General features: G+C 40.1%; 1 protein-coding gene across 5 annotated transcripts in view; it reads left to right on the top strand.

Annotated features, from left to right (window-relative positions):
• The window catches only part of NCK2 (NCK adaptor protein 2), a 163,386-nt gene that overhangs the window by 62,974 nt on the left and 72,893 nt on the right, over nucleotides 1-27,519 (top strand). The window lies entirely within an intron of this gene.

The following is a 27,519-nucleotide window of genomic DNA, read 5'->3' as shown; positions in this document are numbered from 1 at the left end:
CTTTGTTTTATTAACAGGCTCAGCATTGATTCCTCATGGTTTCCTAAAAACTAGCTCCGTAGAATAAATACTATTGTATACAATGTTTAAAGACAAATAGAATTTTGTTTATCACTTGCTTAATGTACATGGCCTTCTTATAAAGGAGGAGCAGAACTGTACTTGGTACATTTTAAGGATATTTTTGGGGCAATCTCCAAAGACATGAGGTTGCCTGATTAAATTGTGTTTTATACAAGATTCATTGTACAGAAGAATCTTGTTAATTTCTATTTTCCTAATCCACACACCACACCATTTGCACATGGCAACTGTACTCTGTCACCATGATTTAGCAGAAATTTATTACCAGAATGCTGTGTGAAGAGGCTTCATCTTACTAAGACCTCGGTTTACAAAAAAATACCACAGAACACTGAATAGTCTTGTGGCTGCTGTACAGAGCTGGGAGTCATGAGATCTATGTTCGTCTGTTTATGGCTCTGCCATATATTTCTTAAATTGTTGAGAAGAAACCATCTAATCTGCTCCTTAGTTTCTTCATCTATAAAATGAAGAGGGATGTTATGTGAGACTGAGTTCTTGAAAATGTATAAAGCATTTGAAATCTTTAGATGGAAGTACTGAATGTGCTTTTAATTTTTGAGTTCTGTTAAGAACCTGTATAATGATAGAAACTAAACATCACTTGTTAAATAAATACACAAGTGTACTTAGTAATGCATAATTTTTATTTTTTTATGTTTGCTTGTTTGTAGTGGCTAACTTAAGATAGTAATTTGTAATGCGTTTTTAGCATAAATTTAGTGACATTTTACTGTATGTGAATTGGCAAAGATGCATCATAACAAAAGGGAAAACAAAAAAATACCACTGACTTTACCAAACCTTTTTTAACAATACTTGCTGTTTTTCATATGAAAGATGAAATGCCACTATTTGTAGTAGTATACTGTTACATAATAGTCAAGGATTCACACATCACTTAGCTCAGAGTTTTGCCATTTCCTGGTAGACCTCGTGCGTCAATGTTAGGTGAACCATTTAAGATAAGAACAAACACAAAACAGTCCTTGTGAAATTAAGAAGGGGTATGTGTATGTGCGTACACATGTATACTTTTTTTTTTTTTTGGCATACCTCTAGACTTTCTTCTTATAGTAGAGGTAGAAGTACTTAAACTAGTTTGGTAGAAGACAACACTAGAAGCTTTTTATACACAAGGCACTGACTCATGTTTAATCTTAACCTGTGACTAGTACAGTAGCCATTTATGGGATAATTTACACAATTAAAGTTAAGGACATGCTTAAGTGCTTTGCTGAATCAGGTTGAAAATATGTACTTAATTCAAACTTGGGTTCACATAGGCAAAAAAATTATTCTGTGACACGCATGGTTTATTTTTTGTAGCCTTATGTGGTTTTTATGCTTTTCATAAGTAATATAGTGACTGCACATGTTCTGAGAATATCTACTTTCGTATTTACATTTAAATACATTTAAACTAGGACACTTAGTGTAAGTTGTAACATATACATGGTCAAAATAGTCTGTTACATTGAAGAACACAAAGTTTAATGTATAATGGTTTTCAGTAAATTTTATTGTATACAGATACTTGTTTGTCTAAGAAATTAAATTACCATATATACTCGTTCATAAGCCAAATTTTTTTAGTAAAAAAGGGAAGCACCAGAGAAGGGGGTCGGCTTATGAACAAGTATAGAGAGGGAGAGGTGGGACATAGCCCTCCCCCCCACAAAAGGAGAGACAGCACAGCCAGAAGGGAAGAGGCGGGGCAGAGTCTCTCCGTTTCTGGCCACGCTGCTCTCCCCCCAGCCTCCAAAGCAGCTGCAGCTCTGGGGCTGGCAGGCTGCAGCCATGCCGCTCGGCCCCGCCCCTCAGGGCAGTCTGTGGCCACACCGCCGGAGCATGTTGCAGCCGTGCCGCCCAGCCCAGCCTGCTGGAACATGCTGTGGCCATGCCGCCCGGTCTGAGCTGCCAGAGCAGGCTGTGGCCGTGCTGCCCAGCCTGCCAGAACAGCTCCAGCCAGGTCAGACACATCCTCCTGTGGTCCTCCCCAGATAAGATGGGAAGGGATGGGATGGGAAGAGTGTGGGGGTCCCGGGCCAGGGGTGAGGTCATGTGGGGGGTGGCCACAGGGGTTACTCCCCTGACTCCCAGCTTCTCCCCTCTCCCCCCCAAAAATAGATTTCTCCACCAGTTGCTATCCTGGCCCGTCAGGGTAAGCAGCTGGTGCGCCGGCACACTTTGTTTACTTAGGTTTACCTCCATGCCTGCGGACGCTCGAGGTAAACAAACCATCTCGGCCCACCAGCAGCTTATCCTGATGGCACAGGAGCCAAAGTTTGCTGACCCCTGAGTTATAGGGTCATCTTATGAACGGGTTATAAAAATTTTCCATTTTTACTTATCTATCTTGGGAGGGTCAGCTTATAAACGAACAGGCTTATGATCGAGTATATATGGCAATATCATTTTGAAGTCCAGAAGTAGAATAGGCTTCGTTTTTCACTTGTAGAATTATTTCGGTCTTACTCAGAGAAATTCTTAAATGCCACATTAAAGAACATCTTGTGATGAGAACATCACTAAATTCTAATCTAAGATTTTTGAGAGACTGATTTGCAATAATTTGTTATCCCAGCATGAGGGTGTAAATATAGTCTGTTTTAGAATGTAGTATTGTCAAGACTATTACTCTGCAGTTTTAAACTGGGGAGACTTGTTACTAATTTCTTTGAATAAAAAAAAGGGCTACATTTTACAGTTTTACAATAGAAGATATTTGCTAAAGTATTTTGGATAATATTCATAGGTATACTGGCAAGGATTAATTTGGTTATAGACACTTAGAGAAAATGGATATTTGGAGGTATATTTTATAGGTAGTTTTTTTTTAAGATCATCTTTCTCATAACCCTATATGCTAATTAGGTCATTTAATGATATACATGAGTGGAGAAGAGAGAGTTTAAGGCCATGTCTACACTAGTACTTAGGTTGGCAAAACTTGAGTTGCACAGGAGTGTGAAAAAACACACTCCTGAGTGACGTAATTTTCACCGGCATAAGTCGTCGTGTGCACAGCGGTATGTCGGCGAGAGAGAGCTTCTTCCATCGATATAGCTACCACAACTCATTGCTGGTGCTTTAATTATGTCAATGGGAGAGCTCTCTCCTGTCAGCATAGAGCAGCTACACAAGAGATCCTTACAGTGGCATGGCTGCATTGGTACAGCTGTGCCGCTGTAAATGCTCTAGTGTAGATTTAGCTTAAATTGGACAAGATTAAGTGTAAACAGGTACAAATGAAAATTGTCACAGCCTCAAAATACTCAACTGGCTTACCAAAATGATGTCACGTTGGTTTGTGATCAAACATCCTCAATAAGTATTTTTCCAGGGCTTGTGTAGGACAACCTAACCACCCCTCCTCCCCCACCCGCCCCGTGTAGGCAGTGCTAGGCTGCCAGAAAAATTCTGCCACTGCCTCTCAGGGAGATAGATTTGAAGCACAGCAGCTGTGCCGCTCTAGCAGTTTAAATGTAGACATATCTTCAGTCAATTATGTCAAGCAGCACAGATGTACCTGGTGTAAATCTAATCCTTAAATGCAGCTCTAGGTTTATATGAAAAAGATTTATTGAAATTTAGTTTCTTTTATTGATTGAAGTTAAGAATACTGCACTAAACCTCTTGCACTGACAGTATTTTTAAATCATTGTTTTAGGCAATGAAAATTTATTAACAAACTATAAATACACTTGGGAAAAGAGTTGACAGTGTGTTATACATTACATAAATAATTTAATTCTTTTTCTTGATCAAAACAGTTATCCAGTTTAAACAGATTTTTTTGTGTGTGAATGTCATAATCAGAGAAGTCCTTATTTGGACATCAAAACCATATTTGTTTTTAAGTAGTATCAGAAATGGATCATTCAAGAGCACTTGTTTGTACATTCAATGTTTTCCCATTTGACCAATCCTCATTACATTTGTAGAACTATAACATTTTCTGTCATTGTCAGAACCAAGTCTAGAATTTATAGTTATAATTTGATATGGAGCCTTTTCACTCTAAATATCAGCATCAAATGCAGCCCTGATCTGTTGTGACAGATAGTACTCTCTTATGGCTCTGAAGTGGTTTCTGTGATATACTGTTGTGATTTCAATCCAGTTTCTAATTATTAGATTCCACATCATCATCACAAAACCACCATACAATTTAAATTAAATGTTGAGAGTTCAGTTCATTTAAAAAAAGATAAAAGGGGAATTGCATTTTTTTCTTGGTGAATACGGACACCCTGTGTGTAGCTTACTAGCCAAAGTTGCCTTTGTGAACTCTATACCTCTTAATTTGATTTACCAGATTTCCTAGTTCTGAGACACAAAGAAATTAAGGGTTTATGCCTGTAAAATGCTGAGTACTCTGGCCAACCCAGCAAAGATTTAAGCATATACTTAACTTTATTCATGTGCTTAAAAATTAAGCATGTGCTTAAAATGCTTTCCTGGATGGGAGTCAGAGTGTTTAGCACCTTAAAAAAATCAAATCTTAAATTTGACCAAGGTCACACAGGGAGCCAGTTGCAGAAGTGGGAGCTGGACCTAAACTCATGGTCTAGACTTATTATTAACAACCTAATGTACCAATTGATGGGAATTTTTATAAGGTGATATGCTAAGTAGAAACAGTAATCCTATTTAAAGCATGTAACTGTGACAGGTTTTGTGAGTTGATTATAGATACACTTATATCATGGGACAAGTGATTTGGCTTATAATGTGATGGATATCTCTAAATGCTGCATCACTGCTAGATATCTGACACAGTTAAGTAGCATCAGAGGAGGAGTGTCAGTGGGAGGAGGAGTGCCAGTGGGAGCTGTGGTCCACCGAACCTGCTGACGCAGCAGGTAAACAAACTGGCCCGGCCCGCCGGGGTGCTTACCCTGGCGAGCCGCGTGCCAGAGGTTGCTGACCCCTGCTTTATCCAAAGAATGGGTGACCGAACAGGTTGTAAGAATTGGGCTCAGAACTTTGTGATTGGGGATTTTGGAAGAATTAATTGGTTTCTAAGTTGAAGATGTTAGCCACTCTGGATCCCTGGGCTTTAAAGTGAAAATGCAATTAAAAATAAACATCCACATTTTCATTTGTGCTTTGAACGTGCAGTCTACATTTTTTTTAGTAACTTGCATAATTAGACTATATAGTGGTGCGGGGGAGGGAGGAGAAGTGAAGCTATCATCATCTCACTCATTTCATGTAAACCAGCAGTGGTACGAAATGTAGATGTAGCGTGTGTGTGTGTGTACATACATACACTTTCCAAAACCAGGAGACTCAAAATAGAACCTCAAATATATATGTAACTTGTCTATTAGGAGCAGTATTGAGGCCTCAGGTAGCTATTTTACATGATTCTTAATTTAGGTCAGATTTGAACAATGAGGTTGCCATTTGTACTGATTCACTGCTGGGAATGCTATCAGTAGGAACATATGGATTCTTCATAGCTGGAAGGATTGAGAAAATGTCAGTTGACCTTTGATTTATTACTCACATTTTGTTATCAGGATTCTAATATTAATGCTAGACACCATAGTATGTGAACAATTTTCTTCCCTCCGAACAGATGGTAATCAAAATCTTAAGTGTATTCACACTTCTTGTATGTGTGCAACAATGAATGTGCCATCTCTTCAGTAACTAAGAGAAAGAGAAAATGTAATAATTTCTAGGTGGAAGGGAGTTGAAGTAAGCAGCAGCCAATGCCAAATAGCTAGATTAAGATTACAGCTACATGTCACTGTCAAATGTAAGGCTCAACATTCAGAAAAGTATGCTATGGAGAGTTTCCTGTGAAAGACTATCCTGTACTGGTTAAAGTCAGTATTGATCCAGATGTATTGAAAGGTGCTAGTAGGGAGGAGTTGACTTACCACCTTTTTAAGGTCCCATTATCTGGTTGAGACATCCAAAGGTTATATAAGGAATAAGTGTCTTTTCATTGATATTATGTTTCTGTAGAAACTGACTCAATTTTTAACCTCAATTAATTTTTGGTTAATATCTCCTATGGAAGAAAATTTGATATTTCAGGTCCTGCTCCAGCAAAAGTTCTGTCTTCTACATGCATAAACCTTCCACTATTTGGTCAACAATTTTATTGTTCCAATGGAATGTCGTGGAAGATCATGGTTGTGGAGGAAAAGGGAATTTTTTAGGTCGCTAGGGCAAATTATCTAGATGACTTTTCATATCACCTCATGAAAGCCTCTCTGTGTTAGTGATGTTTAGTGGAGAGTTAAAAAGGATCTCTGTTCTAACTAAATTGGTGCATAGTATCCACAAATGCTCGCCTACTTGGCTGAGGAGCTCATTTGGATTGTAGAAAAATATTCAAGAGATGGTGCTACTAAGAGAGAAAAAAAAATGCCAGTATGCTAGAACCAAGGGCCATGAGGAAAGCACTCTGAATTTTTAAGAATCCTTTAAAAACAAAAGTTAATGTCAGGTAGGAAAGACTGTGTAGGAGTTTTTATTTATGTTGGCATGCAAGGATGGAGATAAGTAGAATATTTTTATGTGGGGGAAAAAAAATCTGGTTTCAATGGCCAATTATATTTCAGGAAATCAAATCACTTAGTGGGAAGTGTGAACAATCTTCCCATAGTGTTTGGGGATCGTGGTTTCCACAAAGTGATGCACTTCTTAAACCAGTTCTTGTCTTCCTTAAAAGCCAGACAGCCTCAGTATTGCAACCGATGACCTTCTGGTGACCTGTGGAATCATAATCACCATCCCATATATTTTTTAGACATTCTGCCTTATACATTTGTTTGCAATATCTAGGTAGACACATTCTCTGATAATAAATCTCATCCATTTCTGGCTCATATGGGTCCTGTTTGTAGAGCTAGCTAAAATGCTTTGTGTAACAAATTGTCTTTCCCAAAATATGGTTCTACATCTCAGTTTCAGGACTGTTCTACTATCCAGATGATTAGAAGGTAACACTATTTGTTGCAGAATATGTAAAAAAGGTTTCCTTTCAGTGGTGTGCAAGGCCATTTCCTGTTCCCTCAGAAAATCAAGAATGCAACCACAATAATGTGTTGACAAAGGCATCGTCATTTTGACTGCTGAGCTTAAGACTACACATGTAGTCCTATCCAGGAGAGAGATTCAAGACATCTGGTTGATTTGCAAATTTTTCTTTCCACTTCTTTTGGGCAGCATACATCTTTAAGTCTGCAGTTAAAGCATGGTATTTCTACATAGAACCTAAACTGAAACATTAGCTATTTGTGACTTAGGTGTCATTAAAGTACCTTTGCCTTGAAGCCATAATATAACACGTGGTTACTGAGTCTATGGCTGTCTTTTTCACACCATTTTTATCTCTCTCATATGCGTGTGCACATGCATACACACGCTTTCCTTGTGTTCTCCACCAGCAGGACTGTGTAATAGCTTCTGTTCTACCTTAATCAGAAGATGGGGGTCTGTCTAGTTTTTTCTTCCCTTTCAGGCCTCTGGCATATCCTGAATGTTAGTAGAACTATAAAATTCTACCTGGAAAAACCCTAAGGATTTTTTGATCCTCTTAACAGATTAGTCATCCTGTGGGACAGGCCTAGACAGTGTCATAGTCTGTTATCTTTGCGCTCTCTCTTTTTAATTTGTGAGTGTGAGAATTTACATGAAAAGTTCTGAAATGAAAGTCCTAGATACGAAAGTCTTGGGCCTGGTCTACACTAGAAAATTAGGTTAGTTAAACTATGTTGGTCAGGGGTATGAAAAATCCACACCCCATAGTTAATCTGACCTAAATCCCCATGTAGACAGCACTAGGTCAATGAAATAATTCTTCTGTCTACCTAGCTACTTGCCTCTCTAGGAGGTGGATTACTATACCTGCGGGAGAACCCTCCCATCGGCATAGATAGTGTCTGCACTTATATTTATTATCTGCATAAGTATAGAACTGACAGCCCCAACTTTTTCACACTGCCCTGCCAATGTACTTTGACCATCTCCATCAGGGAGCATCTCTTGGATGAGAAGGTAATTTGGATTCCATGGCCATTTGGTCCTTGGGCTCCCCATAGAGCCAGTTAACAAGGATACTAATTAGTGCAGATTGTGGTGTGAGCACTTCTCTTCAAATTGCCATACCTCAAAAATAGGCAGGATAAATTGATTTGACTGGCAAATAAAAATGGTAAGCATTGGCTGTAACAGAGTGTACATTAATTCAGTGCTCATCAGACTAAATATATTTAGAAAATACTTACAAGGTATTATTTCAGTGGGACACCCCTGAGTGAGTGTTTTAATTAACAATTAGTTGTAGTGATATCACTTGACTTTTGTCCACTTTGCTAGTATACTACTACAGAATAGTTATTTCCCCATTGTACTTTAACGCTTTAAGTATAAGGCTTAGCCTAACAGCCATTAGTATAATTTCATATACTATGCACTGTTTGTAGTTATCTCCCCCCTGCCCCATTCCACTTTTCTAGTGAGTGTTCAAAATCCTTTTGTTGTCCAGCTTAGCCTGGTCACCATTAAAAAGCCAAGTTGCCTCTGCACAATAGCAGACATACTGCAGCAATTTCTTATTCTAAGTATAGGAAAGTATAGTACTGTAGTATCTCAGGTGTTCTGATATGGTAACTGTAAATGTTGCCTTTTTAATGGCAGACCATTCTATTTGCTTTTGTGCATGTAGATTTATTTTGTTTAAAGTAGTTTGGCTACTTGCTATAACATAATCTATCTAAAATATCAAAGTATTTTCTCTGTTCAGTGCTACACATTTTTATGTTATATAGGTGGTATATAAAACTGAGCAGGTTAATTGTATGTGTATTATGTCTGTATGATAACATAAAGCTTGTTTAAGTCAGGCAATTCATGGATTGAAATGATCCAACACCATCAAATGTATGCTGCAAATATTATGCCTAACTATAATTCATGCAAATCTCCCTTCTTGCTGGCTAGGGAGTTAAAATATGTTTTTGTCCACTACATATCTTATAGCAAAATAAATACAATTAATATACACTCTGCAAGGTGATGAATTAGGTCATTTTAAATATTTACTGGTGTCATTTTATTTATGATAGATTCAGTAGTTCAGAATCTACTGTCTTAAAGATATCAATAAAAAAAGAAATAATTATTTTTGTTAAGTTCCTGGAGTAACTTCTAATTTAATCTCCTGTGGGTAATACAAATTTTATGCAATATGAAACTATCCAGCTGAGAAGATGTACTGTGCTTAATATATAATTTAATTTAAATGAAAGTTACTAAAGACAATAGTATATTTAGAGTAAAATAAAAAGGATTGGTTCTTGGAGCAGTTGCCCCTGTGCATTCCACATCTGGTGTTCATGTCCCCATATGCATATGTGCTGGAACTAAGGGTGCTACCACACCCCTTGGTTTGAAGCTGTTTCCATCATATGCAGGGTTTACAGTTTGTTCAATGGCTCTCAGCATCCCCACTATTCAAATTGTTCCAGCACCCCTGCTCGTATGTGTGAGAATGGAATCTTTCTGAATAGAAGCATCTGTTGGGGCTGTACCTACACCCTACATGCCAAGGACATAAAGGGTAAGACAGCCATAACCACTCTTCAGTTCCTTCTTATCACCTGTGGCTGCTGGTGCTGCAAGTCCACCATAGTACCAATACTCACTGACAACACCATGGTGATGTACCATATCAACAAACAGGGCAGTTCTGGTACTCCGATCTCATGAACTCATCAATATGGCCTCCGATCACGCTCCCAATATTCCCGACATGATCACACAATAGGAGATACAATTCCTGCATCTGGATCTTACTTCCCTCTGTCTCATGCTTGGATGCTGGCTGGCTGCTTCTTGGCAGTTCAAAACATTTTAGCTTGCAGCAGGAAGAATTACACTACCTTCACTTGTGCTGCTAAATGGAAGAAGTTCTCTGGTCTCTGGAAAATCAAGAAAGCTCTACTTGCTGCCATCCTTGACTACCTGATTTCCTTAAAGCACTTAGGACTCTCTGGTAGTTCCATTAGACTGTTCCTAGTGTTTGCCAGCAGAATGAAAGGGCAATCTATCTTCTCTCAGTCTGCCTAAATATGTCTCAGACTGCATTAAGATTAGTCACGTGGTGGCCCACTTAGATCCACCTACCTGGATTAGCACTAATTCCACCAGACCTCAGCTAGCCTCTGATGCCTCTCTATGGGGTGTCCCAGTCTGAGATTTCCCAAGCAGCTATGTGAAGTTCAGGTATAAATGAGGTGTAAGTCAGAGGTGCAATTTGGCCTTGAAACTTAATGAACAAACTGGGCAGAATTTGTGCCTCCCCACGCATCCCCCCTTCAAAAAAGGGTATAGAATTCAGCTTTTAGTGACTAACTGCAGATTCTAAAGGAACAGAAATATTCTGAATATTTGAAGTAACAGTAGTTGAAAAATTTAACAAATCTAGACATACATTCTCGATTTAAAACGATGAATAATACATCTGTGAACCAAAAAATGTATAATTTGTGTGAAAGCAAATTTCCACTGGTTATTTGTAATGCTGCTGTAGAGTTCTGGAATTCAGTACATTTTATGAAATATTTATATACCTAGCACAGCAAGCTTGATAAAGATTACTTAATCCCACTAATCCGGTTGGTTTCTTTGAAGAAAAAGAAGAGGGCAGAATATTTTTCTTTTCAGAGATGCTCACTTTATCCTTCTGATCAAACTCTAAAATACCTGCATCTTTTCTACTTAGAACACAAAAAGTGAATGCAGTATATGATTTTTTAAATTGGGGAACAGAAGGTTAGCAGTTCAGTTTTATTTTCAGCATTTTATAGACAGTATAAAGTTATCCCTTGAAAAGTGGCTAATAGTGTTCCAAGGAATTAGCAATAAAATGTAGCAGGGTATGGTGGTTCTGAGCTGTGTCCTTTCATGTAAGATCAAGGTTAAATTCATATATTTGAGAACTGTGTTCTTTGTTTCTAAAATCAGTGAATGTACTAATGCTTCTAATTAAGTTTAATTCAGAGACCAATGATGTTTTCTTTGGTGAACTGAAACATGAGGAAGAACAAATTAGGACCAGATCATTTTAACTATTTCAAATGTTGAGATTGCTAAAGATTTAGTGAAATCTTAACCAGGCAGGGAAGGGTTCTTTAAAATTTCATAAAATTTACCATATATTGTCTTCAATATTGCCAGCCTACGCAGTAGTTTCTCATTATTTTACCTTTTTATTTTTTTATTTAAAGATTAACAGAAACATTGCTCTCCATTTGAACTGACAGAATCACTATAGGTGGCATCAGTCTATGATCAGCAATAAGTCTATTGGGATTTATCTTCCACAGAGCATGTCACATCAGTATAACATACAGATAAACACTTTAAATTTTCCTTTGTTTCCTTTTGCATGACTTAATGTATATAATTTTTCCTCTATTGTCACATTCCCTTCCACTTTATTCTTTAGCCTTTTCATTAAGGGGTTATATGAAGGCTGGTAGGTCTAATATTAAACCCTCCAACTTTGTCTTGTGTAGTAGACGCTCCCTGCACTCCCCCTTCATTCTGCCTACTTATTTTATTTTTATAAATTTCGATATGCTGCCTGTTCAGAAGAACGAAGTAGACGAGAGGAATGGAAACTTGGCAGGCAAAAACAAAGGCTTGTCCTTATTTATAATTAGGGAGAAGTATCTACATAGCGACATTGATTGCTGGCCACTGATTGTTCTACTGGGGCTATTTCCAAGTAGAGACAAGGGCTTCTTCCGCCTATGAAAGGTTTTCTTCATTGCAACGTAACTCTTTAATTGCCATGTAGTTCCTCTAAATCTTAAAGATGACTTAAAAAGATGCTTTTAACAGTTTTGATTTTGCCCTTTTTTTCCTTCTTATTTTATGTACAAAGGCCTGAAAGATGGTAGAATCTTTAACAAAGACATTTTTTCTGAAATGTTATCTTATTTAAGTGATTGATTAGGTGTTTATAAAACCATATGACTTTAAAAATTCCTACCCACCTATTGCTCAGTGTTTGTTCTATACTCTTGTGATGGCATTTCAGTAGTTCTCCAGTCTCCATAACATCATCTTCCCCCTTTTAAAAATCATTCAGGTCATCTTTAGGCATAGGTTTTTACCAATTTCAGTTACCTTGTTACTGTATTGTTGTTGTTCAAGTGATGGTCCCTATGTTTATTCCATGTGCTGGAGTCCAGAAGTTCTTCAAAGCAGCGTCTGTTGACCGCATATGCTCCCCTTGTGTTCCCGACTGAGGAGGTAGTGGGTAGTGTGGGTCAACACCTCTCCAGTTCTTTCTTACCCCGCATGTCCTGCGTCGGAATCATGTCCTCCTTCACTCGATATTTAAACTGTAATATAAAACACTTCAAAATAGTTTTTCTGTCAAGTTACATCTCAGATTTCTTCCCAAGAGTATTCATGAGTTCCACATCAATCAGACAATATGCTTATCTGTATTTTCCCCAAAACTCTATGCTTCTTCCAAAGACAGGAGACTTCACTTTCTCGACGTCAGGCTGGTGTTCTACCTTCAAAAAATCAACCCCCCTAGAAAATTTCTGACACTCTTTATTGCCAGAGCAGAAGGATCATGTGGACAAGCCATATCCTCCCACAGGATTTCTAAGTGGGTTAATGCATCTTAAAATGCTACAAAATAGCAAAAATTCCCCCTCCTGATGGTGTTACAGCTCAGTGCATGCGAGCACAAGCTGTCTCCATGGCATCCCTATTGGATGTTCCACTGGCAAGATGTTTGCAGAGCAGCAACTTGGAGTTCTGTTCTCAAGTTCACGTCACACTATGCTCTAGTCCAAGCAGTGACTGCAAATGCAGTTGTAGGAAGGGAAGTACTACAAGCATTTCTGCTGTCACCTCCCTCACACTCTCCTCTCATCTGAACACTGCTTGCCAGTCACACACATGTGGAATACATATAGGGTGACCAGACAGCAAGTGTGAAAAATCGGGACGGGGTGGGGGGAAATAGGGGCCCATATAAGAAAAAGACCCAAAAACCAGGACTGTCCCTATAAAATCATGATATGGCATCACATTGATTAAGCATTAGCATCTTGAAATGCCCCCATGCAGGAAATTTTGTGTCGTAGCAGTATCACTAATGACATAAAAATTAAATCTGACTCTGGGGAGGTAAGCATATTTGAAGGTCACATAATTTGACACAGATAACTCCACACAGAACAATAGAATACTATTGCATGTGTTTAATGGAAAGTTGTAACTCAATTTTTTCCCCCCTTAGGCTCCTACAATAAACCACTATCTTGCAAAATCACTTGGGATTTGTCAGACAATTGATAGGCTCCAGACTGGAGGCTTCTGCAGACATATCCTGGAAAAGGGGCTCTCAGGAGTGAGATTTAATGAAGGGGACTGAGTAGCCGAGGGAGTCATGACAGCCTTCTCTGTGGCTCTGAAATATTTTAGTTTGAGAAATACTGAGCTAAAATAATTCTTTGCATTGGTCTTCACTGCGTAGGATGTGAGGGATATTCCCACAACCTGAGCCATTCCTTTTGGATAACAGATTTGAGGAATTGTCCCACATTGAGGTGTCAGTAGAGGAGGTTTTGAAACAAATTGTTAAATTAAACAGTAATAAATCACCAGGACCAGATGGTATTCACCCAAGATTTCAGAAGGAACTCAAATATGAAATTGAAGAACTACTAAGTGTTGTATGTAACCTATCGCTTGAGTCAGCCTCTGTACCAGATGACTGGCATATAGCTAATCTGATGCAGATTTTTTTTAAAAAGGCTCTAGAAGTGATCCTGGCAATTACAGACTGGTAAGCCTAACTTCAGTACCAGGCAAATTGGTTGAAACAATGACAAAGAACAGAATTATCAGACAAATGGACTCCTCTCCAACATACTGTGTTCATCTATTTTGTAAAGGGAAATCATGCCTCACCAATTTATTAGAATTCTTTGAGAGTGTCAACAAGTATGTGGATAAGAGTGATCCACTCGATATAGTGTACATGGACATTCAGAAAGACTTTGACTAGGTCCCTCACCAAAGGCTCTTTAGCAAAGTAAAGATTCATGGGATAAGAGAGAAGGTCCTCTCATGGATCGTTAACTGGTTAAAAGATAGAAAACAAAGGCTAGATCAGATTTCACAGTGCAGAGGTAAATAGTGGGCTCTCACAGGTATCTCTGCTGTTCAACATATTCCTAACTGATCTGGAAGAAGGGATAAATTTTGAAAATTATACAAAATTTCTCAACATAGTTAAATCCAAAGGAGACTGTGAAGAGTTACAAGGGGATCTCAAAAAACTGGGTGATTTGTTAACAAAATGGCAGATGAAATTCAGTGTTGATAAATGCAAAGTAATGCACATTGGAAAACATGCTCCCACCTATACATACAAAATGATCAGGTCTAAATTAGCTGTTATAAGAAAAAGAATTTGGAGTCATCATGACTAGTTCTCTGAAAACATCTGCTTAATGTGCAATGGCAGTCAAAAAAACTAACACGATGTTAGGACCCATTAGAAAAGGGATAGATAAAAGGACAGAAAATATCATAATGCCACTATATAAATCCATTGTACACCCCACCTTGAACAATGCATTTAGTTTTGGTCACCCTGTCTCAAAAAAGAAACACAAGAATTGGGAAAAGTACAGAGAAGGGCAAGCAAAGAATCCTGTGGCACCTTATAGACTAACAGAAGGGCAACAAATTGATTAAGGGTATGGAACAGCTTACATATGAGGAGTGATTAAAAAGACTGGGACTGTTCAGGTTGGAAAAGAGAAGATGTGGGAGGAGGGAGATGGTAGAGGTCTATAAAATCATGAATGGTGTGAAGAAAGTGAACAAGGAAGTGTTATTTGCCCCTTCATGTAACACACAAATCAGGGGTCACTGAATGACCGAGGCAACACAGGGAGATGGGATGTGGGGTCATGTGTTGTGTCCGTCGTCGTCCCCCCCCCCCCCCGATTTCTGCCAGGGTTTACACCAAAATGTCAGAACCATCTAGTGAGGAATGCTGCGCTTATTCCCTTTGCCTTGCTCAGGAGCTGCCTCTAGCCTGTGTCTTGCAGAGCTCATTCTTCTCTCTCTCCTCCTTCCCCACCCCCACATACACACATGGCTGGAAGCAGCTCTCCTCCTCACCTGCACAGTGCTGAAAGGCAGCTAATGCCTCCAGGCTGCTGCTGGCTAATAACATAACCCAGCTGCTTCCTGTCTCCTGGCTGCAGAGTGGGCTGGATGGGGTTAAGGCGGCATTGTGCACTAGGGCCCTGGGGAACCTGCAGAGTTTGCTGGGATCTGGCAGAGAGGAGAAGGAGGTGGTGATATTGAGCCCCAGCCCGTGGAGAGTGTGATGAGGAGTCCAGTGTAGCCTGGCTCCTTTCCCTTCCTGCCAGTGGCACTAATGCCATCCTGGGCTGGCGGTGCCGCCTGCCGTTCCGCTCAGAGAGCAGCAGCCAGGTAGGGCAGCCTCCTGCATGTACTTCTAGCTGTGGGGATTGAGGGGCACAGGCAGGCACGGGGCTCAGCCTGCTCTGGACAGCCCAAGCTATCTGCCGAAGGTGAGGGAGGAGCTACCCCAGGCTGGCAGAAATCTGGGCGGTCTCAGTGCAGCATGGATGGTCTCCAAGGCTGGCTCACAGGGCATGTCTCCCTAGAGCAGGGATTAGCTTGCTTTGCTTGTGCAGTGTTTCTCCAAGGGTCTCGAAGTGCTTTACAAGCCGCAGTGCACCACTGGGAGTGAGGTGGGGATCCTGCATTATAGAGAGGTGGAGGCCATGCATTTAACCTCATGCAGCTGTGCAGGCGTGTGTGTGGGTGCGCATGGGCTGCACCTGCAGCCCTGAGAACTGTACCCAGCTGCCTTGTTCAAGCTCACAGAATCAATCACAGAGCCAGGAATAGAGCCTGGGGGGCCAGGATCGTGCAGCCAAAGGCCAGGAGCCTGTGGCCAAAGGTGGGGCTAGCCAGCGGGGCCGGGAGCTGGCTCTGAGCTGGGAGATGCTAGGAAGCTGCTCTGCACTGAAGAAGCGACTGTGAGGCCATGCTGCAGTCCACAAAGCCGTATGGCATGCCCCCTACCTCACACACTTCGCCTCTGCTGCCAGGGTTCATAACAGAACCTTTACATTGTGCTTCCCCACCCACCCCCCATCAACAGTTACACATTGCCTCTGCCAAGTGAAATTAATAGGTAGCAGGTTTAGGTTTCATGCACAGTTAACCTGTGGAACTTGTTGCCAGGGGATGTTGTGAAGGCCAAAAGTATAACGGAGGTGAAAGAAGAATTAGATAAATTCATGGAGGATAGGTCCATCAGTGGCTATTATTGGGGACGCAACCTCATGCTCTGGGTGTTCCTAAACATCTGACTGCTGGAAGGTAAGGCTGGATGACAGAGAGTGGATAGAATGTCCTGTTCTGGTCATTCCTACTGAAGCATCTGGCGCTGGCCACAGTGGGAAGATGGGTTACTGGGCTAGGTGGACCATTGGTTGGACTCAGTGTGGTCATTCTTATATTCTTCATTCTACGTTCAGGATCATATACACGGAGTGAGGGGTGCTTCTTTTAAAAATATTTAACTTTCTTTAGTAGTGATTCCTGTTCAGTTATGTGCATGACACTATTACTAATATGCACTTTTAGTTAGGTTTGGAGCTGTGTGTGTAGTAAGCCACATTTTCCTTACATTTCTATGTTTATAATCTTTTTGAGTCAGTCTTAGTATGAACTTGCTTAGAGTAGTGGTTTTCAAACTTTTTTTTCTGGGGACCCAGTTGAGGAAAATTGTTGATGTCCGCGACCCAACGGAGCTGGGGATGAGGGATTTGGGGTGTGGGAGGGGCAGAGGGTTGGGGTGCACGGGTGAGGGCTGCAGGGTGGGGTTGGGAATGAGGGGTTCAGGGTTTGGGAGGGGCTCAGGGCTGGGGCAGGGGGTTGTGGTGCGGGTGCAGACTTACCTCCGGTGGCTCCCGGGCAGCAGCGCAGCTGGGGTGTACTGCGGACCGTGCTGCTCCCTAGTAGCGGCCAGCAGCAGGTCCGGCTCCTAGGCAGAGGCGTACAAGCACACACACCCCGCCCCCTGGTTCCCATTGGCCAGTTGTTGGCCAATGGGAGTGTGAAGCCAGTACTCGGGGCGGGAGCAGCGCATGGAGCCTCGTGGCCCCCCTGCCTAGAGGCCAGACCGCTGCTGGCTGCTTCCGTGGCACAGCACAGTGTTGGAAAAGGTAGGCACTAGCCTGCCTTAGCTCGGCAGCACCACCGATTTTTAACATATTGGTTGGCGGTGCTGACCAGAGCAAGGCAACCCAGCGCCTTACATGCCGCAACCCACTAGTGGGTTGCGACCCACAGTTTGAAAAACACTGGCTTAGAGAATGGAAATAGGCAGTTTAATAACATAGGGCTTGGAGAATTGAATTTTGGTGGTACGTGACTCTGTGCTGTATTGCTGGATTACAATCTTACCTCATTCCTCTAGCTCCCAGTCTAGCCATTATCATCTTTTCTGGTTGCTCTTCAGACTGCCATATCTTTTTCCTGCAACTTTCTTGGTCACTGACATTGACACCACAGGCCAATTAAAGAGCCCTGGTGTGAAACTGAATGGTAGTTACCTGGAACTCAGTATCCATATTCCTCTCTGTCTTCACTTGACATTTATTTTTAAATTTGTCCCTCTCATAGTGCTAGCTCTGACTAGGGTGAACAGATGTCTCGATTTTATTGGGACAGTCCTGATTTTTGGATCTTTTTCTTATATAGGCTCCTATTACCCCTTCTATTACCCCCCACCCCCTGTTCCGATTTTTCATATTTGCTGTCTGGTCAGCTCTGACCTCTCCTTCCTCCTCCTTTGTGGCCCAGTAGACATGCTGTTGAGCCTGCTAGGGCTGGGGTATGTGAGACAGTATGCTTTATCTCCTTTCTAAGTCTACTCTATATGTTTTGATTTTTATATATCATTTGAAGCTTTATTCTGAGGTAGTTATGGGGCAGTTTGAATTTCCTAGGACTTTGGAGACAAGAACGCAACAGCTTAGATTCCTTAATCATGCAAATATGTTTGCTTTGAGGTGGGAAATTCTGAGATGTGGAGCAGAGCTTGGTAGAGCACTGCTGGGATATCACCTGTCTAATCTCTGAGCCTACCATGGAATTAGTGAACTCAAGAAAAAGATCCAATACATTCTGTGTACCTTAATTAAAATAGGCACCCATGAACAACTGTATATCTCTGACATTAGAATTATATTCTAGGCTCTTTATACTGTGATTATGTCACCACCAAAATTGTCTAATAATTATCCAATTTTTAAAGCATCTCACATACCTTTTTTCATAATCTAAGCTTCAGGTTTTTTACAACAGGAGGTGAAGGGGGGGGGGGGCGGGGGTGAACTCCAGTCCCTGCAGTGGAAAAGATACACTCAGTTCACTTTTTGAAAAGTAATATCCTAAAACAATAGTAATATCCTAAAACAATAAAGTGTTACATCCATTCATCTCAGTTGTTGACTCTGAAGTATAATGATGTACGTTTTGGATTAGTGTATGTCTCTGTATGTCTGTCAGTCTGCAAACGCCATTTTGATTGTAACATGTACAATGCCTTCCCTTTGCTTTTTAATCTTCATATTGATCTGAGCTATCAAGGCGGTGTCAGCAGTGACTGTGTCCACTGCTAAAGAGCTAACAATGGAGAGCAATCAAGTCATTAACTTGGATGATCTTGCATCCAGGTGGAAGCACTCCAGAACAACAAGCTGGCTGCTGCCCAGGGAAACCAGTTTAACTAGTCTGGTCTGTAAGTGGGCTTTGACTGGGACTTGAAGCCACTGAAGCTACTTGCACATGACAGAAGGGGTTGAAACTTTTTAAAAAGGGAGGTCATCTCACTGGCCATTTGAAGAAGATACCAGGGCAGGAGGAGAGGGAAATGTTTTGGAACCTTGAAAGGGCTGATCAGAATCCAGAGGACTCATAGAACGCTGAGGACACTGGAGAGAAGGTTTTGTGTGCAGGGGTTTTGTTGTTTTTCTGTAGATATATTGTATATCTTTTGTGTTTTGTCTGTGAGTAAAGTGTTTAGATATTTCTTTGCAAAGTCTCTGTTCCACTTGATTTTTCACATACTCTCTGAAGGGTGAACCAGTAATCCATAGGGTTTTTAGCTTCGGTGGAACTCTGGAAAGCATGCAGTTGCTACTGGGGTGGGCTAGCACTGTTTTCAGGGCCTAGCCAGTTGAATTATGGAGTCATATATCTCAGGAAGAGATGCTGGATAAAGGATCTTCATCTCAAGAATGTGTCTAGAAGACCAGAGCTTGAAGTAACTTGATGTTGTCCTGACCCAGGCAGCCTTAAGAGCATGTGGGATCCAAAGTTTGGGTCTATTACAGCAGCCTGGGGAGACTCCACCAGGGGAGGGAAGGGATGGCGCTCAAGCAGGATTGTAGTAGTGTATATAAATGTCAACATTAACTATTATACTGCTGATCATTTTAGAAGAAACATCTAGTTAATATGCTAATTTATTGTTAAAATAATGGCAGATACTGGGGCGGGATACAATGCGGAATTAGTTGCTGTCAACAGTGCTGGGTGGAAAACAAGAAATTCAACCCCCCAATTCACCCCTTAATTTAAGTCAGCTCCACCGCCTCCCCGAAAGAGGAAGTTAAATGGGAGATACATCTTCTCTTAAGTATAGAAGCCTTCACTGCCTGCTGGGTGCCAAAAACAAAACAAAACAAAAAAACCAACCCCAACCACACAAAATGCAGTCCAGCTGTTTCTGGGTATCAAAAACCCCAATTGCTCAGTTGTGAAAACCTCCAGTTTCATGGCTGACAATTTATACAATGTAGTTACACATTACAGTGCAAAAATCTGTGGCACACTGAAACTCTGTGGACAAAGTAAATTAATTGAATCTAATATACATTTTAATAACATAAATTGTATTGTAATGAGTGTGCTGGGCAGCGGTAGGGTGCCAAACAGCAAATGCGAAAAATCGAGACGGGGTGTGGGGTAATAAGAGCCTATATAAGAAAAAGACACCAAAATCGGGACATCTGGTCAACCTAGGCAGGGGACAAGTTGAGAGATATATGTCTACAATACTGCATATGTCCACAGGGACAGTTTATGTATATGTTTCAACACTCTCTCTCTCTCTCTCTCTTAATTGTAGAGTGCAGAAGGGCTATGGTCTGCATTAAAGTAAACTAACCTTATTAAATGAGCTGAACAGAGCCAAGTTTGCTAATTTTTTTTTATTGCTCTTCCAATTTTATATCAGTTAGACTGTTAAACCACTAGTAGGGTACAAAACAAACTTCATTTCTGTGCTCTAATGGAGCTACAAAGAAATTCGTTGTCTCAAAAGTAGAACTGAGGTTTCCTGTTTGCAGTTATTTTGCAACACAGGATGCGAGTACTGTAGGGAGGCTGTAGTTGTACTAGAGATTTTGGTATCAGATATATTGCAATGCTGGAGAGAAAAGTAGGCGATGGTTACAGTTGTCATAAAGCATCCGTTTAAAAAACAAAACCACCAACAACAATACTATGAAAAGCAATTGAAAATCATGAAAGAAGAGACAATGTCTGAAATAGTTTTTCTGGTAAGATTAAATAGAATATCTTGAGATGGCCTGCGTCTCAGATGATCAGTAATTTTGGTGACAAATCCAGAAGAGAAAAGTGAGATGTCAGTGATTATTTAATATCAGTTATGTGGTAGAAAAAGTTATCTTCATGCTTTTTGTTAAGCCAAGCACATAAAAAGTGAAGGAACATCTCTCAAAACATACAAGCTAGTACTAGTAGGTTTTTAAAAAAGAAAAAAAAACACCTTTCTGTAATGTAAACTGTCTTGTAATGAATAAGAAAATGATTAGGTAAGCATAGATTAATAGATTTTTAAGGCCAAAAGGTGATCTAGATCTAGATACATTAGAAGCAAGAGGAAGACCAAGGACAGGGTAGGCCCATTACTCAATTGGCCGGGGTGGGGAGAACAGAAAATGTGGAAATGGGAGAGATGCTTAATGACTTCTTTGTTTTGGTTTTCACCAAGAATGTTGGTGGTGATTGGACATCTAACATAGTGAATGCCAGTGAAAATGAGGTCGGATCAGAGGCTAAAATAGGGAAAGAACAAATTAAAAACACTGTTGCAAAAAAAGTGAACATCATTCTGGGATGTATTAACAGGAGTGTTGTAAGGAAGACAGAAGAAATAATTCTTCTGCTCTACTCTGTGCTGATTAGCCCTCAACTGGAGTATTGTGTCCAGTTCTGGGCACTACGTTTCAGGAAAGATGTGGATAAATTGGAGAAAGTCCAGAGAAGAACAACAAAAAGGTCTAGAAAACATGACCGGTGAGGGAAGGTTGAAAAAAAAAATTGGGGTTGTTTAGTCTGGAAAAGAGAAGACTGAGAGGGGACATAACAGTTTTCAAGTACATAAAAGGTTGTTACAAGGAGGAGGGGGGGAAATTGTTCCTCTTAACCTCTGAGACTAGGACAAGAAGCAATGGGCTAAAATTGCCGCTAGGGAGGTTTAGGTTGGACATTAGGAAAAACTTCCTAACTGTGAGGGTGGTTAAGCACTGGAATAAATTGCCTAGAGAAGTTGTGGAATCTCCATCATTGGATATTTTTAAGAGCAGGTTAGACAAACACCTGTCAGGAGTGGTCTAAATAGTACTTAGTCCGGCCTTAAGTGCAGGGGACTTGACTAGATGACCTCTCGAGGTCCCTTCCAGTCCTGTGATTCTATGATCATTTAGTCTGACCTTCTGCATTGCACAGCCATGGAACTTCATCCAGTAATCGCCATGTCAAACCCATGACTTCTGTTTCAGCTATAGCATAACTTTAGAAAGATATCTTGTCTTAATTTAAAGATGTAAAACGATGGAGAATCCATGACATCCCTAGTTAAGTCTTTTCCAATGTTTAATTACCCTCACAGTTTAAGAAAAAAAAATTGCACCTTATTTCTGACAGTCCCATTTGTGTCACTGCATTCAAAGATCAGTCCCCCACCGTGAGAGTATGCATTCTTTGTTCATAGATGTGTGTATGATCTTGTTCAAATGAGCTCACCTTGGGTCAGCCTGTACCACTGACCTGTCCCCATAACTTAACCTCTCCACTTATTTTGTATAATAACAGATTTCAGAGTAGCAGCCGTGTTAGTCTGTATTCACAAAAAGAACAGGAGTACTTGTGGCACCTTAGAGACTAACAAATTTATTTGAGCATAAGCTTTTGTGGGCTACAGCCCACTTCTTCAGGTGCATAGAATGGAACATATAATAAGGAGATACATATACATACAGAACATGAAAAGGTGGAAGTAGCCATATCAACTCCAAGAGGCTAATTAATTAAGATGAGCTATAGTCACCTACTAGAGGACAGGCCCAACAAAGAAAATAACAGAACGCCACTAGCTGTCACCTTCAGCCCCCAACTAAAACCTCTCCAGTGCATCATCAGAGATCTACAACCTATCCTGAAAGATGATCCCTCACTCTCACAGATCTCACAGACCAGTCCTCGCTTACAGACAGCCTCCCAACCTGAAGCAAATACTCACCAGCAACCACACAACAAAAACACTAACCCAGGAACCTATCCTTGCAACAGTCCTATGCCAACTCTGTCCACATATCTATTCAGGTGACACCATCATAGGACATAATCACATCAGCCACGCCATCAGGGGCTCGTTCACCTGCACATCTACCAACGTGATGTATGTCATCATATGCCAGCAATGCCCCTCTGCCATGTACATTGGCCAAACCAGACATCTCTGCGCAAAAGAATAAATGGACACAAATCTGACATCAGGAATCATAACATTCAAAAACCAGTAGGCGAACACTTCAACCTCTCTGGTCACTCAGTAACAGACTTAAAGGTGGCAATTTTGCAACAGAAAAGCTTCAAAAACAGACTCCAACGAGAAACAGCTGAACTTGAATTAATATGCAAACTAGATACTATTAACTTAGGCTTGAATAGAGACTGAGAATGGCTGAGTCATTACACAGATTGAATCTATTTCCCCATGTTAAGTATCCTCACACCTCTTGTCAACTGTCTGAAATGGGACATCTTGATTACCACTACAAAAGTTTTTTTTTCCTCCTGCTGATTATAGCTCATCTTAATTAGTTAGCCTCTTAGAGTTTTTACCTCCTTTAAAGATATCTTTGTTACATCAAGAATTAATACCTAAAGGACAAAAGTTCCTTAATTGTAAGTGGAAAATGAAAAAAATGTACTGTATTGTCTATAATCTTACTTGCATATTTATACTAAATAATCATCATTCATTGTGTCAGAATCTGAATTCCCAATTATTTTGGTAAGCTAGTGTTCTGCCCATTTTATTAGACAACATATTGTACCCAGTAGAGTTGAATACACCCTGGTTTAGGGCATTGTTTGTTGCAGAAATTCTCAAACTTATTAATAGTGTAGACTCATGGAAACTCTTTTATCGACCACCTGTGCTTCCACTTGTAATTGTATATCTCTGTGGCCACTACAGTAATTCATTATAATTGCATGGTTGGAATATGGAAACACAAATTGCCCTACTGAATCAGGCCAGTCCAAGCACTCAACAATAACTAGTACTATATATGTCAGAGAAAGATATAAAACCCTCATAAGGGACAATTACAGAATTCCCTGCTAGTAGGGAAACTTCTTCCTAATTCTAGACTCTAAGTAGTTGGTTTATATCCTAGAGCCATGAGCATTTATATCAATTATACATTTTTACCCTATTCACTATAACTCTGTTGGGCTTCATCTTGCAAAGTGCTCAGCACTCAAGCCATAGTTCATCAGTGTACTTTAACACATGCTTAACTCTAAATCCATTGACTTCAAAGAGACTACAGATTACATTAAGTTAAATGTGTTGAAGTATTTCATTGAATCAAGGTCACAGTGCCCAGTACCTTGCAGGTTTGAGTCCATTATCCACAGAAACATTCTTGTAATATGAGAAAAGGTAAATAGGACTGCTTGATTTACCTTCACAATTGTTTTGCATATTTAAAAAAATCTCTTTATTAGTCTGTCCTCTAAACTGAATAATCCTGATCTATCTTTTCATATCTCTTCGTATGGAAGTCTCCCCTCCGCCCATCCTTCTAATGATTTTCATTGCTAGTGCTCTCTTTCTGTTTTTGCTGTACCAATTTTGAGATGGGGTGACTAGGACTGTACACAGTGTTCAAGTTCAGGACATACCATCTTTCTTGTATAATGAGCAATTTTGTATGTTTCATCAGTATAAAAAAGCTATTTTTGTCAATAGCGTTGATCCTGTTTTTACACTTCTTAACTTTTTTTGTGCTTGGGGGGGGGGGAAGAGGGAGGGAGGGAAGACCAGTTTGCCATTTAGAAGATGTTAGGTTGACCACAGTGATATCTGGGTCTTTTGCTGAATAGTTACAGTTAATGTAGAACTCAATGTGCAGGAGTCATTTTAGAGCTTTCTTCCCAGTGTGTATTACCTTGCTCTTGTATTCACTGAATTTCATCTTTCTTTGTGTTGTATAATCATCAAGTTTTGTCAGGTCCCACAATTGTTCCTTTCAGTAGTTTCTCATCTTGACTAATCTAAATTTTGTGATATCTGCAAATTTTGTTGTATTGTTTGAAAATTGTTCACCTACTTATTCAGACTATCGATAAATGGGCTTGTACAGGTTGTGCTTTGTAGTGAAGAGCCTTAAAACCTTTAGAAGCAGCCAAAAAAGGGCGGTTATCACAGAACCTGTCATCTATCTGTTGAGCACCAGCAAGGGCTGGGAACCAGTGGTCTAGTTTTAAAGCACCGGATGAAGAGTCAGATAGTCTGGGCTCTGTCACTGAGGCTTTGTTCCCTGAGGCAGGTCACTTAAGATCTCTGAACCTCTGTTTCCACATATGTAAAACTTAGTTGATAAATGTGCAGATGTGTGTTGGATAATAAAGTACTCTGAGATCTTTTTGTTGAAGTTGCTATAGAAGTATCCTTTTTTTGTTTGTTTGGGCCTCACTGATTAAAACTGATTTTATTCGCTGAAATGAAGACTTTAGATCTGCTTTTTCCTTTTATGTCAATTTTTTTTATTGGTAACCAGAGGTATTTGACAAGAACCTCCGACACTGAGTTTTTTTTTTTTTTTAAATAACTAGAGCGGCATGAAATATTGTATTTTTAAACAAGTTTTTGTATGAATTCTTCAAGTTTCTGTTCACATGGGGTTTCACCCTTTGAGTTTTGTGTTCAAGTGAACCCTAGAACTGAGAAAAACTTAGAATCATCTGAAGAGGTACATCAATATTTTCCTTATTTTATGTTAAAAACTGTAAATATACCCAGGCTGAGTTTCCCCTTTGTGTGTGTGTGTGTGTGTGTGGTTTTATACTTGAGAGAGTTAGATTCATGTAATAAATTAGCTCTTTAGATACTCTTCCTAATGGGAGTAAGACTGCACCATGAGCACAGCTGCTTAATATGACAGTAAGTGTGGTGGAGAGAGTGATTTTGCCATCCAGCATTTCCCCAAGGCGTGAAGTTTCACCCACCTGCTGTAAGTCATGAAGGAGTAACTGAGTGGGCACTGGACATGTATATATTATGATGAGTAGGCCTTTAACAACACATGGTGGAGTACTAGGGGGCATGATTGGTTTAATTTTTCTGGAGTGGGGTGCTTCACTTGTTTGAGAAATGCTGCCCTAATCAGCATAGTCCTAATTGCTCTCAAATGTCAGGTTTTATTTTCCAAGCATAACTATAAATAACTGCAGTAATGTGCTCACTGAATGTATGTGCCTATTTTTGTAACACGTAAGAGCCTCCATATCAGTTAAGTACATTACCTGTGGTGTTAGTTCTGAAATTAAGACCCCAGATGTCTTGAAATTTATCCAGTTTACTAAACACACTTAATGTTTTTTGCTAGTTGAATCCTTCACTTTTTACTAATAGTTTGTTTCCCAAGGAGATGAACTTCAAACAGTAATGTAAACCATTTTCAGTCAATTCTTACCAAATGAGGATGCATCCCTAGTTTTATAATTGTGAAAAGAAACAAAAATCAAGCTTACTTTTTTCTCAGCAGGTCTTCAAAGATCACCCCTACTCCCTGTTTTTACTACCCTCTTTAGCCTGGTCAACTTCAGTCTTTCTCCCAATACCAGAGAGTTGAAAGTTTTCACAGCTTGTATCAATAATTCCATTGGTGAAATTTGCAAAGTGGCAATTGGGAGCAACTTTTCAGTATTACCGTCTCAGTTTGATAATGAGAAAAGTCTTTCTTTAGTCAGGCAGTCCTCATTCTCTCTAACTGCGTTTGTTTCATTTCTTCTTCAACTGCTGGTTGATATCCAGAGACACACATTGCATCTCAGAGTATGGCTTTGTGGAGGACATATATTTGAATAACCTCTATTCCCAGCAAGTAACTTGTCTTTGTTATCCTTTACAACACTGATTCTAACATCCTGTCTACACTGCTATTATAACTGAGTCAGGACCTCATTAAAACTCTGCTAAAAATTATATGATCATTAGAATCTGACTATGTTCAATAACTGGGCTGAATCCTTGAACTCAGGTCTTTAACCTAGTTGCAGGGATTCTATCTTTGAACTTCCAGTTTGATTGAAATGTAGGAGTGTGGTAAACATCTCCAATATGGTCACAGATGAGATATAGGTGGGGCCTAGTAGAGCCATTAAAATGCTTTATTTTTAAAACTGCTACATACAGGAGTTCTTCGACTTTTGTACTGGGGACCCCTTTCATATAGCAAGCCTCTGAGTGCGACCCCCCCTTATACATTAAAAACACTTTTTTATAGCTTTAACACCATTGTAAATGCTGGAGGCAAAGCAGGGTTTGGGGTGGAGCCTGACAGCTCGCGATGCCCCATGTAATAATCTCACGACCCCCTGAGGGGTCCCAACCCCCAGTTTGAGAACCCCTGTGCTACAATGTTTAACTTATTTAGAAAAGCTATAACTAGAGATGAGTGAGCTCCAAAAATCCTTCCCTGGTGAGCAAGATTTTTTTTTTTTTAATGTACTTAGTAGACTACAAGTAGTCTACAGCTTAATGAAATGTAATAGAAAGTTATAAAGTTGTGGCAAATACAATAAAAATTATCTTAGGATATAACATTCTAGGGAAAGCTGGCCAGGACTGGGGGAGGGAGTAGAGAGTGGCGGAGCCTGATCTCTCTCATAGCTAATATGAGGAATGTCTATGAACATAGGGAATATTTTATGGAAACTCTAGTTGGAGTAACATATGTAAGAAAAACAAATAATCACCCATCT

The sequence above is a fragment of the Mauremys reevesii genome, linkage group 1 (assembly GCF_016161935.1).
Source record: "Mauremys reevesii isolate NIE-2019 linkage group 1, ASM1616193v1, whole genome shotgun sequence".
Classification (NCBI taxonomy): Eukaryota; Metazoa; Chordata; order Testudines; family Geoemydidae; genus Mauremys; species Mauremys reevesii.
Note: the sequence above shows the minus strand (reverse complement) of the source record. Positions and strands in the feature narration are given on the sequence as shown.